The sequence below is a fragment of the Schistocerca serialis genome, chromosome 11 (assembly GCF_023864345.2).
Source record: "Schistocerca serialis cubense isolate TAMUIC-IGC-003099 chromosome 11, iqSchSeri2.2, whole genome shotgun sequence".
In the NCBI taxonomy this organism is placed as follows: Eukaryota; Metazoa; Arthropoda; class Insecta; order Orthoptera; family Acrididae; genus Schistocerca; species Schistocerca serialis.
Window position 1 is genome coordinate 51,963,798 of NC_064648.1, and position 16,727 is coordinate 51,980,524.

Here is a 16,727-nt window from a genome sequence, read left to right on the forward strand (position 1 = left end):
GATACCGTCTGAAAACGGTGTTGCGAATACAGTTTGTACTAATACATTAAAACGTTATGTATGATGCCTAAGCTGACTGCATGAAAATTTGCTAGTTCACGTGTGTGTGTGTGTGTGTGTGTTTGTGTGACGGGGGGAGATTAGGGAAAATTATCTCACGTATTTGAAATGTCGTCTGGAGTTTGTTGCGAGTCGCTAACTGCCCTTGTTCTGAAATACTGGCTGAATGACGTCCGCGTATTTCAGCGCAGTGCTTACGTTACCTCGCGACAAGCCGAGTTTCCAACTGTGATACTTTTCTTACTGTGCGAAGCCCTTCAAGTCAGATTACACCTCTGTATGAGTACATTATGACAACATTTTAGAAGTTTAAAGTCGGCCAAAGTAGGCGAAATATTGAAAAGTAAATTTCTGTCAGCCATGCAAGCCGCTAGATGGGCAAAATGCAATCGCCCTCGGCTTGCGGGCTGGCGGTCCAGCATTACAGACAACCACGGCTGCTGGAATCAGTGCTGGAAGACGCCGCGTCGCACTAAACCTCACTCAGCCCCAAGTGCTGACTCTGATGGTTTTCCCATACTTGCGTTATTTCGTTGCAGTGACGTAATTAGGAACGCTTGGCTTTCGTTTTCAACAGCTGTGCTACGAGAATTCTCTTGGAATCGACACTGGCACATCGAAACACTACCCGACTGAATGTGGCGCTATCTTCCGTTCGTTCCACGTTAATCTCGCTCAAGTTATCAGCGGTTAAACGACTGTAACAATGCGATAAATAACGATTAGTAAATTATTAAAAATTCGACACGCTAATTCATCACACTATTCTCCATCCCTTTGTTCGTACTGATTTCAATTTTTTGAAGTAAGACAATGTATTAGACAGGAATAGCTCGTTGGCGTTGCTCTGTCGCGAGTTACGCGACAAACCACAGTAAAGCGTGCAGAACAGGATCCGCAGCTCACGAGTAATCCAGCAGAGGCCAGCTGCCCGCCTTACCTCTCTCTGGTATCCTCGCCGAGGTGCGGGACTGCTTCGCACGCTGTCACCCGACTGGCTGCTCCGTCAGAACTGCGCCGGTGCCCTGCTGTCATACGGGGGAAGCAAATGAGCGCCGCCTAGCCAGCCACTGTTCCACGAGGGGTGGGGCAGCGGCTCTGACATCACGTGACCCCTCCCCTCTCCCCCGGCTCTGACGTCATGCGACCCCACCCCTCCCCCCACCACTCCCCCACGCAACGAACGCTGCAAGCCCTGCCTTTTCGCTTCGTGTAGTTTTTTTATTTTTTTCCAAGAAGCAAACACACGCAACGCTTCCTGGGACAGACCGCTGCAATCCGAATACATAATTTCAGTCCTCCGCTTGCCTCTACGTCCGCTCAACATTCTTCAGTAACAACACGACGGATCGTAAGCGCCTGTGGCCCTGCTTTGCACTTTAACGCAAACGATGCTTTGCACAGTCCACCTCTCTTTTTGGTCAATACAGAAATTATCTACACAGAGCCACGTGTGTACACGTTCAGATTTATCCTTAAACATTTTAGCTGCACTTCCAGCATTACAAGTCCTTTTAACTCGAAATGGTCGCCCCTTCTATTTTCCATAATTGTTTTCATTTCAGTCTTGCAGAGAATCTGATAGGTCACAAGTAAACAAAGTAATTAATTAGTAGAGGTTAAATTTTTCTGTCTGCTCCTTTATGCTGCGCCAAGTAAGATTGCCAGAACGGTTATTTTGTGGCAGCAGTATCTGCAGTAAGCGTCATTTTGACACTGGTTACTTATAAAACTTTGTAATAAGAGGGCGTTATCTGTGCTGTGTTTGGCTGAGGCAGAACACACTGAGCAGTCGCCGTATTCGGTTTTACATTACCGGCGCTTTGGTGCCACATTTGCTGACTTTGTATTGAAACTTAGGTCCAAGGGAAAACTCCACTAAACAGGTTACCTGCGTGATTACTTACAACGCAACAATATCGGTATACCATAACGTCATCCGTGCAAGCTGCAGTTACTTTAGGGTCGAATATCAAGTTTAACGAGCGAGGTGGTGCAGTGGCTAGCACACTGGACTCGCATTCGGGAGGACGACGGTTCAATCCCGCGTCTGGCCATCCTGATTTAGGTTTCCGTAATTTCCCTAAATCGCTCCAGGCAAATGCTGGGATGGCTCCTTTGAAAGGGCACGGCCGGCTTCCTTCCCTAATCCGATGAGACCGATGACCTCGCTGTTTGGTCTCTTCCCCCAAAACAATCCAATTCAAAATCAAGTTTAATTTCTGCCGCGTCAAACTAACTACAGTAATATTAACGCTGTTGATCACCACACGAAACTGTTGACGTCGAATCCTTTTGTTCAGTCCTGTCTGAAAAGTTTCGTTCGATAAATACTTTGTTGATAAAGTTTTGCATCAACTTATGAAAACTGCGCCATTCGTCATCTAAAGACTGGCTGTTGCATCTCGTACTGTGGGAACAGACACTGCCACACCTGTTTCAAGACCTCCTGGGCGGTGTCTGCACATGTTGGGGCAGTGTTTGGCCGACGAGTCGGCTGCTGAGTCCTGACTACTGGACCGACTTAAGGGGTCCTGGGTTCTCTCCCAGCAGTTCCTCTTCAACTCAGAAATCCGGGCCTCGCCGCGGTGTGTGAGGATGTGGCGGTATCTGTTAGGCCGTGGCCAAACAGGACGCGCCTAGGATATTTCTTTGCATTTCTCATTGTTATTCACTATCGTTGTTGGTTTGAGTATTTAGCTTTGTTGGTACTCAGCCGACGATAAACTGCTATAAAGATAATAAACCTCAAATGAAGATTTGATCAATAAAAAATTAAAAATCACGTCTCTTATTCTCATTTCAAGTAAACAAACTTTTCATAATTAATCTCGAGTCCAATAGAAAAAAATTTAAATTTTTTTTTAAAGACACCTACGAAAATAGAGATTACAAAGGTGATACTAATTCTCTTTTAGCCGCATAAGAGAGTAACCGTCCACGGATACAGTTGGCATGTTTTACGTTTATCTAGTTGGTAATGATCATTTGCATATTTTAATGATGTAACAAAGTAAAAAGAGGAAATAATTAATTTGCGCAGGCGATATGTATAAAAATATATAGTACTAATTTTCATAATAGGAAAAGAGAAAGAAAAACCGCCATTAGAAACTGATAAATAAGGAGACTAAAATTACGTCTCTGACTTGGCAGTTTACTTGTTTGCCTGGAGTTAGCAAAATTTACACGACAAAAGAAAGAAGGCATGAAGGTCGAGGGCATATTTTGATAAACTGTAAGTAGAACAGTACTTGCTGTAACTAGATTTGCCTAAGTATTCAGCATTTTAACCGAAAATAAACGAGAGACGGATTCATTCGTGAGAGGTAACGAAAATTAATTATGTTATCTGTGCAAGTCAGAGATAAGTAGAGGGCCAACTGTGCTTTAAAGAACATTAGATCGCTTGCTGTGGCATTTCGAAGTTGTAATAAGAATTTTACATAAGGAAAGGAACCACGCTTCATTGATGCTATAAGTGGACTAAGGGTTGATTAGACGTGAATCACAAGTTAATTAATAAAAACACTGATAGCTGACCATACGCTAGGTATTGACGTGTTACAGAACACTGATATATAAATTTCTTAGCATTATTTTGCAAGAAGAATGAAGCATTAGTGCAGTGGTTTTTCGTACTTGAGTCTGCACAGAATGTACTTCGAGATCTAATTTTAGAATTCGAACACTTACACGCAATCTGTTAACGTTACGTGGGTCATTGTCAATGTATACATCAGTCACACGCGAAATTGCGTTGGTTGCATGTACGTACATAATTAAATTGTGTACCACGAAGGAGCAATATGGGTCCTATAAATGCGAGCATATACTTACTCTGTACGTACGTATTTGTTGATTGCCTACGGAAAGATTCCCAACAGTAAGGTACACATTATATGTACTGACATTACAGTCAGTACATTAAGTGTAAGCACAGTGTGATCAGAAAGTAGCAAAGTGCTAGTACATTCTGTGAATTAAATATCAGGCGCTGCAGTGGTTAATTGTAAGGGCGCAGAAGTACCTGGATGGCAAACAGCGTCAGGGGGTATTCTTGGAGGAAGATTACGAGTGAAAATATTATGTGCGTTATTCAAAGAATTCGTAAATACAATATTGCAAATCGATCTTACTAAGAATTTGAAGAATTTTAGGCATTATATAAAATCGCAAGCGGATCGGGATCACAAGTTGAGTCGCTGAGTGACCACATTGCCACAGAAATGGAAGACGACAAACAGAAGGCGAAATACAGGGCTAGCATAAATGATTCACTCGCTTTCTGAATTATAAATTGTCCTGAATACCACATGCACAGTATCACAGGAACATGAATATAACCGCAAACTCAGCGAGTTTAAGCTGTGCCAACCACCTCACATTACGAATTCGAACTCGTTACGTAAATGCCAGCAAAGCAAGAGCAATAGGAGTCTTGGTGATGGAATATGCCAGACATTTGACCAAATGTGGCAGTTCAGCCGTGGTGGGCGGGGGAGGGGGGAGGGCGAAATTTTTGTACGCAGTACAACAAAGTCAACAGCATGCACGAGCTGCGAACTGTCAACACTGCAGCAAAGTGTGTGGAAGACCATGCGCGGGCATTCACTCTTCAAAGCACACCGTATGCGGGCCGTACAACAATTAAAGGGGGAAAGTTAGTGACGGCGCCTTCCGCTTTACGCCACAGCTCAGCAGGGACCAGTGTAGGACGAACATTTCGCCTCCATGCTGATATGCAGCGACGAAGCCGCTAACACTTATCTGAAAAAGTTTATCTCCCCAATGTGAGTGTGGTGTACTGAAAATCCTCATGAAATTGCCTCTCATGAACGACATCCGCGGAGGGTTAATGTTTTCTGTGCAGTGTCACAGACGAAGCTGAATGGGCCGTTTTTATTCTGTGAAGGAAATATGGCGGGTACCTCTTACCTCGCTGTGTTTCAGTTGTGCTTGTTTTCCACAACTGATACCCGATTCCCCGAATTTCATGTTCCAACAAGACACTCCCCCCCCCCCCCCTCCTCTCCTCTTCTGGGAGCATCGATGTCTGTCGGTACCTAAATGACGGCCGGCCGGTGTGGACTGATGACCTCAGGAGTTAAGTCCCATAGTGCTCAGAGCCATTTGAAGCATTTGAACCTAAATGACGAACTTCCGCATCGCTTTATTGGCCATGGGTCTGGAAGATAATGTGGCTCTGTTCCTTTGGACATCCTGGTCTCCTGATCTAACGCGTTGTGACCTTCCCCTTAGGGGGGTCATTAGGGGCCGTGTTCACGTGTCCCCACTGCCAAGAACACTGGAACACCTCAGAGAACCCGTCAATGTCTCTGTGCTGACCACTGACAGGATATTGATACATAAGATACCAAACGATCTTGACTACCGCTTGGCTGTGTTTCGCGTCGCCAGAGACACTGATAAAACATTTGTGCAGTGCAAAATGTAAACTAGGTGAGTTTACAGTTCTATTCACGCATCGATCAAATTTGTACACAGAATTCTTCGCAAAACGTGGGTCTGTGAAAACGAAATAGTCGTTAACAGTAGCCCTGCAATTTCTTCCATCTTCCGAAATTATTTCGCAGTTGGAGATAGTAATGCGGTTCGTCATTTCAGTCAGCCATTCCGTTCGAATAGAGTATATGTTCCAAAATTCTACCGCAAATAGACTGCAGTGATATGCAGCTGTAATTCATCACATTATTCCTATTTCCTTCCCTGACTGTTGTGTGGTACAGATTTTATGAACTTTTCACCTAAAAACTTACCTGCATATTACACAATGAAATGAATGTTTTTGGTGCAAAATACCCGTATTTATGCCGCAGCATATTGTGGGATCCACGGCGCCTTCCTTGATACTACACCCTGAATGGCCAAAAGACGAGAAGCGTATGTAAATGATAGGTGTGCCTTTGATGTTTATCGTCTTTGGAACTACTCGATAAACTTACACTTTAAATTTCCTACACGTTTCGTTCGTGGCAGAAACGTCACCAGAAAGACGTCCACAAGGACTAAAAACAATCGAACAGCAGTTTTCTTTAAATCGCAGTGGACGATGTGTCATACGATCTACTTGCATGATGAAATTTATTTAATAGTTACAGCTGCCGAAGTATGACATAGACTAACTTTTCACTGGAACTTCATAGCTTTCCTGTACCATTGTAAAGAGCTTTCCTCCAGAGGACTAACGACATACGGCGACCAAACAGTGACAGGGTAGCCGCTCCGCAGAGCAACACCCACACACGCCTGCCCTGCTGTACTGTGTGTCGGCAGACACGAGACGCGGGTGCGGCCCGTGTGTTTGCCGCTTCGGCTGTCACGTAGTGTTCAGAATGTCGACATGGACCGCCGGTAAAGGGCATAAAGCGGCTGCGGACAGACGCCAGTGAACGTCGAATTTCGTCTGGACTTCAGCACTGAGGGCCGTGTCATGTCACGTGTCACGTCGTCGGCGGCGTTTCCTCTCAGGCTTGTCGTTTTAATTTGTCCGTTGACGTCTCTTGAAAACGCCAGTGATCAGAATTTTTCAGTCGCTTGGTACCACCCGTTGTTCCAGCGGCCTGCGGTGAAATGCTACTGGGGACAATCCCTGTAGAACATTGCAGGCACATCATCCGGTCCCGACGCCTTCTAACCGTTGTGGATTTTTAGATGAACCTATATTCCGCAACCACTTTACATCTGCCATTTCGGCGTTAGTGCGAAGACTGAAACGAGGAGCCGTATTATGATCTTCCACTGTAAGATAACTTCTGAAAATACTGTAAAATATTAATTTGTTTTCAGATAGCCACATTTTGCGAAGTATCGCGTGTACAAATACGATCGATGCGTGAACACAGTGGTGAACTAACCAAGATGGCATTTTTCACTCCACGAACGTTCTATGAGTGCCCCTGTGGTGACACGAAACACGCCCAAGCGGTGGTCAAGATCGTTCCGTAACTGATGCAGCGACATCCTTCCAGTGGTCAGCACAGAAACATTGACGGGTTCTCTGAGCTGTTCCAGTGTTCTTGGCAGTGGGGACACGTTAACACGATTCACTAATGAACCCTCTAAGGACAAAAGTCACAAGGCGACCTGGAGGTCCAAAGGAACAGAGCGACATCATCTTCCACCTCTAAAGCCAATCCAGTGATGCAAAAGTTTGTCATTTGGGTAGCGACAGACATCGATGATCCCATAAGGGACGGGTGTCTTGTTGGGAGATGAAATTCCTGGAATCCGGAATCAGTTGCGCAAACAACCGCAACTGCTACATATCGACGTAAGACGTACCCGCCATAGTTCCCTCACAGAGCGCGACTTATTCGACGACGTAAGTTACGTCACAAATCACGTGGACCACGGTGTTCTGGAGAGGGAGGCCGAGACGTAGACGACCACAGAGCACCAGTGGTCAGAGGCGTTCCGAAAACTTGACGCGCGGCAGGCACCGGAGACAGAGAGGCAGCCGGCCCGACAACACGTCCAGCGCCCTCCCTGTCTGCCAGCGACGGACGCGCCTCGTGGCGAGTGGTTCCGTCGATTAGTGAATGAGCAACTTGAAGCCGAAACGCAATGCCTAATGGAAAATAGAATGTGGGGAGCTGTGAGAAATGCAATGAAACTCTAAACCAAAACCCAGAGTTAATAAAATGTCACTCATGTCGGAAATGTGTATTTAAAACAAATTACTACCTTCGAACGTACATTCCCTTCGTACTTTCAGGGGATCCGACACCTTCAATCGCTTATCCTCAATCTCCAAAGACATCCACAAGATTGTCCCGCATTTACGTTCCATAAAGTTTGCTGTCCTAGCAGAAGAGAAGTTGCGGCAGAGAAGACGGGCAGAGCTGAAGTGTATTCCGTCCAAGGAAAGGTGAGTAACGAACTGGTACCGGACGCAGCAATAGTTTCATCAATAACAACACTGAGGTGTGAGGAACCAGAAGTTGTGCGACTACAAAGCAGACCGAGAAGAGCCAGTTCCGGAAGTAATCCACTGCAGGTTAACAAATGGAACCCGTAAGAAAGCCCCATCACATCTCAGTGAATACTGTGGAAGCGGTAAGAAACGAAAATTTTGGTAGACAGTGAAATACAGAGATGCGCTTCAATAACTAATTTCTCCTGGACGGCGTACGTTTATCAAAGTAACTAGCCCAAAAGGATGTGGACTTCGAAGCACGAATTCTAGCCACGGCATTTTGACAACACACCTTCGAAATCTAGTAAAGGGTCTCAAACGCCAATACAAGTTACTATACATGCAGTGGAAGCTATCAGTAACAATTTTTAGGTACAAGATAAAAAAACGAATGGGTGTTCACAATTTCGTGAGACTGAAGAAAAATTACAGTGCAGCAACACTTGTCTGAGGATCAATGGTTTCGTTGATTTATAAAAATATATTCGAGATTACTAAGAATAAAGCTGAAAGTCTTTTTCTACTATTCACATTTGTTCCTCTGCTGCATTAAAAACGTCTCATAACGTATGCGAGTGGCACAGATTGTCGACTGACCAGCCTATCCAGTTAGAGGGAGCCGCAACAAGAATTACTGCAGTCATTCCAGACGGCAGTCAGGCGCATGAAATAATTTGCAAGAAATGGTAGCAGTTGCAAGATGTGTAGGGACGGACTAAGACAAAGGTGCGAATTTTACTGTAGCACACAGGTTCGAGAAAGGTGACTCGTTCAGAGATATGAGAGTGCGAGAAATGTGAATGACTAGTGGTTGTAATCATTAAACAGCTTATCAATAGGATCGAACTCAGATATTGAACGGAGGGACTTGATTCCAAATCATAGACATCCTCTCTAGCGCATAGCGTTGCGTTAGATATCTGAAAAGCTAGTATACATTTCTTACGACCTCAATCTGCATACCATCTATTACTTCTCAATCAGTCACAGCCTATAACTCAGTGGATATATTGTAGAACATCTGAAATGGTATCGAGATAGAATACGTTACACATGGTCGAGAAATATCTAGCTGGTGTGGCGTGAGGGAGTCATAAATACCTGCGTCACACCACATTCCTTAGCTGAATCACTTTCTAAATTCAGCCATTTATTACAAGGTTGCATCGTGGGCAACGTTTAAATGCACTGCTGGTCTGATAATATACATTCGAGCGATCGCCGTCTCGGTATTTGTATGGACAAAAAACCACCTGATTCAGAGGTAATGTTGTACCTCGATTTATAAAGCAAGTATATAACTTTTAACATGCATAATTGTGTGCACCTGTAGAACCAAGACCGCTTGTGACAGTAACATACCTGTAGAGTAGTTGTAGCGATCTGTCTTTTTTTTTTTTTAATTTTATGAGACGATTGCGAGTATCTTTCTAGGACACAGTGGTATCACTCACAAGAAAAACTTATGACACGTATCCACCCATCGTTAAATTTGTCTCAGTATTATTTCGTATCGTAGGCAATCATTTATTGGTGAAGTATTATACTTAGTAGTAGTAGAAGATGCATGATAGGTTCGCATTGAGCACCAGGGTCATAAAGTATGTGTTTGTGGTCAGACATGTGGAAAGGAAATGATTATTTCCAGTCATAGGAGAGTATGGATTTGATTTGGAGTGCTGTGATAGCAAAGGAAGAGTATGTCACCTTATAAGAATGGTAGTGATATTTCTATTTCCAGAACAACACCTGTCGGCAGAGTGTATTTCCGATACATAGCTCATTGTCGAATGTCGTTCAACTGAGATCTCAGTCATAACATTTAGTTGTAAGTATAGCGATCAAATATATATGAGGCCGATTTCGTAGTATGATTCTGTCTATGTGAGCTTGGCCTGCAATGCCAGTGACGTGTGCAGGAATGATTCACATTTCCAGTTAACGACAGGAGCTGTCTGAATGCAAAGGCCTGTTGGAATGCAGGAATGTAGCTGAGTTAAGTTTCTCGTCCTCTAGACGGCTGAATAGCGAACTAGTATGCGTTGGGCATCTTTCGTGATCGTGTGGAAATTGGAGGAGATTGAATAGGGACGTGTAATTGCGCTGGTCCGTTATTCCCTCCCATGTAAATTGTCTGGTTGACTGCTTCTTCACATCTCACATCTTTATTTAGTTGAGAGAGAACACTGATTGTCATGTGTGCATCTAGCAGATGGAGGACATGTTTGCTGGTTCTCTAGACATGAGAAACACCTTAGTTGACTTCGTAAATTATAGGGATGATTTCGAATCACATCACTCACATCAGTATTCGTGAGTGGAAATATCATTTTCGTCTATTTGTTTCGAGTTCTCATATAAAGGTCTTCGCAGGCGGAATCAGTGCTAAAGTTTTGGGTTTGTAGAGAAATAATTTCCAGTGTATATCTTCGGAATTATGTTGCACGAGCGATACTGCTTTGCAAGCTACACTGATATGTGCTTGATATCGAGAAGTACAATGAAAGTTGTGTAATATTACGGCAAACTATGCGAAAATACATGTGTTCTTGTAATCCCAGAGTCTGGACATGGGTGTAGAAACGCAAGCGAGCAGGCAGGTCCAAGCCAGAAACAGTAACGCATTTGTATTGTGGGGGGCGGGGGAGGGGGGGGGGGGGGAACAAGTCAGTCTTTGCACAACAGTTCTGAGAGTGACTTAGGTCCACTGAGGGCTTTCTGATGTAAAAGGGATGATTTTGTATGCCAGAGGATACAGATTCCATATTAAATACATCGACATAGTACACAGTGATATATTGCTGGGTTGGAGGTCGGTTTCATGCTCTAATATTCGAGCTCCTATCTTCAGTGGGAGAGCAGTGCAATTGAATAAGAGTCTTTCCGTATTTGACAATATGTATGAGGGTAATCCCAAAAGTAAGGTATCCTATTTTTTTACAAGTACATAGACCTGTTTATTTCTACATTGGTTTACATCAGTTCACAGCTTGAACATTCAGCTATTTTTCGACATAATCACCATTCTCGTCGATGCATTTTTGTGGACGCTGTGGCAGTTTTTGTATGCCCATGTCATATCACTTCCCTGCCATGCTGTTAAGAAAATTATGAACTGCCGCGATTGTTGCTTGGTCTCAGGTGTAAAGTGGTATGCCCAGCTTTCGTCACCTGTCACAATTGATTGGAGGATGTTGTCCTGTTCGGCTGCAAGGTGGTGAAGAAACACGCAGAAAGCATCAACACGTTGGTTGGTTTTGGGGAAGGAGACCAAACAGCGAGGTCATCGGTCTCATCGGATTAGGGAAGGACGGGGAAGGAAGTCGGCCATACCCTTTGAAAGGAACCATCCCGGCATTTGCCCGGAGCGATTTAGGGAAATCACGGAAAACCTAAATCAGGATGGCCGGACGCGCGATTGAACCGTCGTCCTCCCGAATGCGAGTCCAGTGTCTAACCACTGCGCCACCTCGCTCGGTATCAACACGTTGCTACATGTGGTCCTCAGTCAGCATGTGTGGCACCCATCTCGCGCACACCTCAGAAATTGATGGTCTCTCGCTCCTTTGTTCGTCGTGAATTTCGGTCCGACCACCTGCAAATTCTCTACACCACTTACGAACGTTTTTGACATCCACTCACGACTCACCATACACTTCCGTCAGTTGGCGATGGATTTCAATCGGCACAATGCTCTTTGCTTTCAACATCCAACGGGAGCTCCATTCTCAACGGCTGCCAAGACTAGAGTGAGCGCCGCAGCGCGGCTTGTGCCTGATTACACACAGCGTGTGAAGCACTCTTCATAACAGTGTGACCAACTGCCACACAGAGTTCTGTACTTATAAAAAAATAGCAGACCTTACTTTTGGAATTACCTTCGTATGGCACTTTGCGAGGTTTAGTTGTCGGTGCAATATGGCGATCAGTGTAAAATATTTGTTTGCCGTTGAAAGTCACGTCTGCAGAAAGAGAGAAATGGTGGATGGTGCTTCCACACCAGCTGCTTCAGTAATTCAGAGGGAAAATTTGATAAGAGTCAATCATAATGCTCGATTCATGCTTTGTGGTGGGATATAGTAGACGGTTGCGAGGACGTTTGCATATCTTGAAAGCATGAAGGGCAATGCAAGATGGACTGACTGCCAAGTTCGAACCTCGAGGAAGAACGAATTTGCATTTTCCTTGTTGTTCTGTCGATAGTGATGATGATTACAGTACAGCAACCCACGTCGGTGGTGTCTTTCCAAGCACTGAGTCGGCGGATGCGGTATTCATTACCACACATAGTGCCTGACGCCTGTCCTTCATAACACTTGTTAGAGAGAATCTTGGCACGATGTAGCATCTTCCAGAAGCGCTGATTGTAAGACTTTGTCAGAGAATTTCCTGGGATTGAGGAGAACTGAGACATATAGCTGGGGTGAGTGTAGGCATACCATAATTTTTCGGCTGCTGCACAGATACAAAAGGTAACTGCACTGTCTGTGTATAATATTTATATGTTGCATTGTAAAGTTACTGTGGCTTATACTGTGGCATGACTAGAGAAGATGAGTGTGTGTCCGATCATGCGTGACGTATAGATTCAGCACATTGATAACAGCGAGCGTATGAGAGAGACTTTTTACATGGAAAATTATGTGCACTATAGCTACTGATATTCGTTCCCTAACCACAACCGTTGAAAGGAGACATTACCTGTACGTCGACTGGTGTCAGACTGTAGTCTCAATCTCATAATAGTTAAATGTAGTTACACTTGTAAATATATACCTGGCTTCCAATGTTCTTGTGAGTCTCGTATGTATTTAATGACCTGTAGACAACTTTTGCAGGTTTAACTGTCAGTGCAATTTAGCGACCTGTGCAAAATAGTTTTACCACTGAAAGTATCGTCTGCGTGAAGCAGTGGCGGACGGTGCTCCCACTGGCCACTGGCCCCCTGCCGCAGCTCTGCGCCATTGCGCCAGCAACGTTAAACACACGTGCGCGTGGTCCGGAGGCGTCTCGCATATGGGGCCAGTGCGAGCGCGCTCTGCAAATACGTCTTCACTCTCGTCCAGTCGCGTCAGCAATGGTGTCCAGATAAACACGTCTTTTGGGAGGGATTTCTCAGGGACCAATTATGAACGGGACGTCGCTGCCGCATGCTTGAGTGCAGCTGTGCATGACTTGGCAGCTGAAAGCCACGTCACATCGCGAGGGGGCGGGGGTGCAGGCGGCCTCCTGTGCGGTCCAGTGGACATGACGGTGGGCGGTGCTTGCGCGCGTTGTTTGAGTGTGTTTTGCATTATTTTGCTAGCAGGTCTGTAGTCTGTGCTATGCGTTATTTAGACAGTTTACGAGTTCATTTCGAGTCTGCGCATCAGTGTACTGCATTATTTAGCAGTTTCTACGTCTGTACTGCAATTATTTCGGTAGTTTAGGAGTTGCTTGTAGTGCGTTATTTAGGAGTAGTTTACAGATCTGTCGGTGGGTGACGTGACCGCCAGCGTGTCAGAGCGTGTGTTTTGTATCAGTGTGATAAACATAGTACCTCTCAAAATCCCTCCCTACATAAATTGTTCCAGAATAAATAAAGTACACTCCTTCCTTACTCTCTCCTGCAACCCAGCGCAGGCTGAGTCGTTCTCTCCTCCAAACAGCCATGTTAGGATACATCACGGAATGGAGGACAGCAGCCTCTGGGGACAGCACCGTGTACTAGATGAGTTGAACTCCAGACCACATGGTGAACACACTGTATGCCGCCATATTGGATAATGGTACTTGCGTGGTCAGCTGATGTCAAGGCAGCCATCTCGGACGACAGTGCCTTCTGGTGACAGTAGTGTGTACTAGACCAGTTCTACGCCAGACCACGTTGTGAACACACTGTATGCCACCATCTTCGTACTCGTGTGATCAGCTGACATCAGCACAGCCATCTTAGATGACAGTGCCCTCTGCTTGTGTTAATGTGCACTAGGTCGCTAGGAGTCCAGACCTCGTGGTGAACAAACTGGATGGCTGTACTGCATAAAATTGTCTAAATAAAAACTCAGTTGCAGCACAGGCTGAGTCCCCTTCCCGCCTATCCCTAGGAGGAGGATGTAAGTTAGGTTAGTGGAGGTGGCCAAATTGAGCTATTTTCCCGCCATTTTCTTAGGTTAGTAGAGATACCCCAACTGATCCATCTTCCCTCCAAAATTAAAACTTCCTGCCAATCCCTAGGATGAGGTGGCGTTCGGATGACTTAGGTTAATGGACGTAGACCAATTGAACTATTTTCCTGCCAGTTTCTTAGGTTAGCAGAGATAACCGTGGTGTGTTGGATTATCCTGATGGAATTTGAACTTCCCGTCATTTTTTTGGGGGAGGGGGGGGGGGGGTTTAGGTTAGTGGAGGTAGCCCAATGGACCTATCTTCCCACCAAAATTCAAGTCTACATCCCGCCATCTTAGATGACGTCATCACCGCCATCTTGGATACATCTGGCAACAACTGAGAGTGGGGTAGAAACCGCTTTGTCCAACTAATTCTATGATTTTCATTTTGAATGGTGATTTGTTTTGCGGGATGATCAACGTGTGAATATGTATTCGTATTTGCAAGTTTCATGCTTAATTTGTAAATTATTGACAGTAACAACTCACACCTGAGAGAGAGAGAGAGAGAGAGAAAGAGAGAGAGAGAGAGAGAATTACTATACGTACACAAAATAAAATATTACAAAACATCTTCTACTGGCTTAATAAAGAAGTCCCACAAACCTGAAGGTGACAAAAAATTTTTTTGGATATGGCAGGGTACGAATCACTTCCCTGGCTACCCTCTCATCAGTAACTCAACGCTTATAACCGTTACCTGACAATGAACTGATGGAAGTTCAGCCTTCGTAGCGAAATTTTCATTTAATGAAGGCTTTAGAAGCCGATAAGTCTTTATATAACGTTCAGTTATAACAAACCGTACCAAATATGAAGTGTTTTTACAAATCTTCCATGTGCCGTTGCCCTGAAGTGGCATACTTTCATAATACGCAATTTTGGATAAGTAGTACAGTACGGTCGCTGAGAAGTCTAGGTTCCTGCGGTCTTCTCTAGTTCCCTGTGACGTCAAAACGACGTCACGCTTGCACAGTGACGTGTGAACTGTAGGTTAGCCCTGTCGTAGCGGCGCACTGCCACCTGCTGAGATTCTCTCCCGCTCAGTGCTGGCTGCACACGTGCATGCGGTGACCAGACAGCAGGGGGACGTTTGCGGACGTGTGGCGATCTTCAGAGCGAGAGAGAGGCTGTAAGGAGGCGCAGGACGGGAAAGCAACGCACCTCACCAGGCAAGGAACTACTTTTAATGAAAGTGTACCCGAACAACAATTCACAGAATTCGTAATGTCAAACTATCCCAAAATGTAAGCCAATATTTGTCAAAGATAAAGAAAAAAATTCTCAATCTGACGAGTTTGGGTAGCGTACACCCTTGTTATTTATGCCTCAATATTTTTCTTATTATTGTGAAACATTATTCTCAAACGATACGAAACATATGAAATCCACTGTAATGCGTATACTTTCAAATTATGACCCAAAAAATCATAATTCTGTTGCATGAATCGAAGTCTCGCTGATCATGTACCTTGAGTACAAAATAATGAAACCTAAAAATGAATACTGCGCTGCATCGCGTCGGAAAAAGCAGCGAAAAATATTTTCGCCCCTCATTTCGACACAAGTTACGTTCAGATGTATGTTAGTTGGTGCTGAATTTAATACTACAACTGCTGCTGCTGCTGCTATTAATAATATCAATAATAATTATAAATACATACTTCCTGAACTACTCACATTCAAGTCAGGCAAAGTTGTTTATGGAGTCGCTTCTTCATAGCAAATTCGTCTATCACATCTTCACACAGTGAGGTTGCTGTGTTATGGCGGGGCTCATTGAGAGGATGGCAACACTGTTGACTCAACCCTGCGACCTGAACGACTGCAAGTAACTCTCGAGTCTTTCGAGGTGTGAGAAAGAGTGCTCCGGGTCTTCACGCAACACTCTGTATAGAGGACTTAGGGAGGAGGTTTTAATTTCGTTGCTCTTCACGTACGCTTTAAAATGAATAACCTCATCACCGAATTCTAACGAGTCGGCTTTGCAATGCGTTTCTACCACATTTCAATAATTCAGTGTTGTTTCGTCCAGAAAAATTATTTAGCAACTCAAAATTGCTTAGCACATCTATTTTTGCACTGTTTCGCACACTTTCCTCTTTCTTTATTGCCTTGTCTTTCGACAGTTTCGGGTACGGAGAACCACTTCCCTGACTGTCAATTTAATTGATACTAATATACACTGAAGCCGAAGAAACTGGTACACCTGCCTAATATCGTGTAGGGCCCTGGCGAGCACGCAGAAGTGTCGCAACACGACGTGGCATGGACTCGACTTATGTCTGAAGTACTGCTGGAGGGAACTGACACCATCAATCCTGCACAGCTGTTCGTAAACCCGTAACAGTTCAAAGGGGTGGTGATCTCTAAGGAACAGCGCGTTGCAAGACATCCCAGATACGCTTAACAATTTTTCATGTCTGGAGAGTTTGGCGGCCAGCGGAAGTATGTAAACTCAGAAGAGTGCTCCTGGAGCCGCTCTGTAGCAATCATAGACGTGTGGGTGTCGCATTGTCCTGCTGGAATTGCCCAAGTCCGTCGGAACGCACAATGGACATGAGTGGATGCAGGTGATG

The 16,727-nt window shown here is 44.7% G+C and overlaps 1 protein-coding gene across 1 annotated transcript in view; it reads right to left on the reverse strand.

The window, feature by feature from the left end:
• Window positions 1–1,080, reverse strand: part of LOC126426898 (protein roadkill-like) — a 53,748-nt gene extending 52,668 nt beyond the window's left edge. The window contains exon 1 of the mRNA XM_050088984.1: window positions 1,001–1,080. The gene's annotated coding sequence lies outside the window, so the exon portion shown is untranslated. The remainder of the gene's footprint in view (window positions 1–1,000) is intronic.
• Between the last annotated feature and the right edge of the window lie 15,647 nt (window positions 1,081–16,727).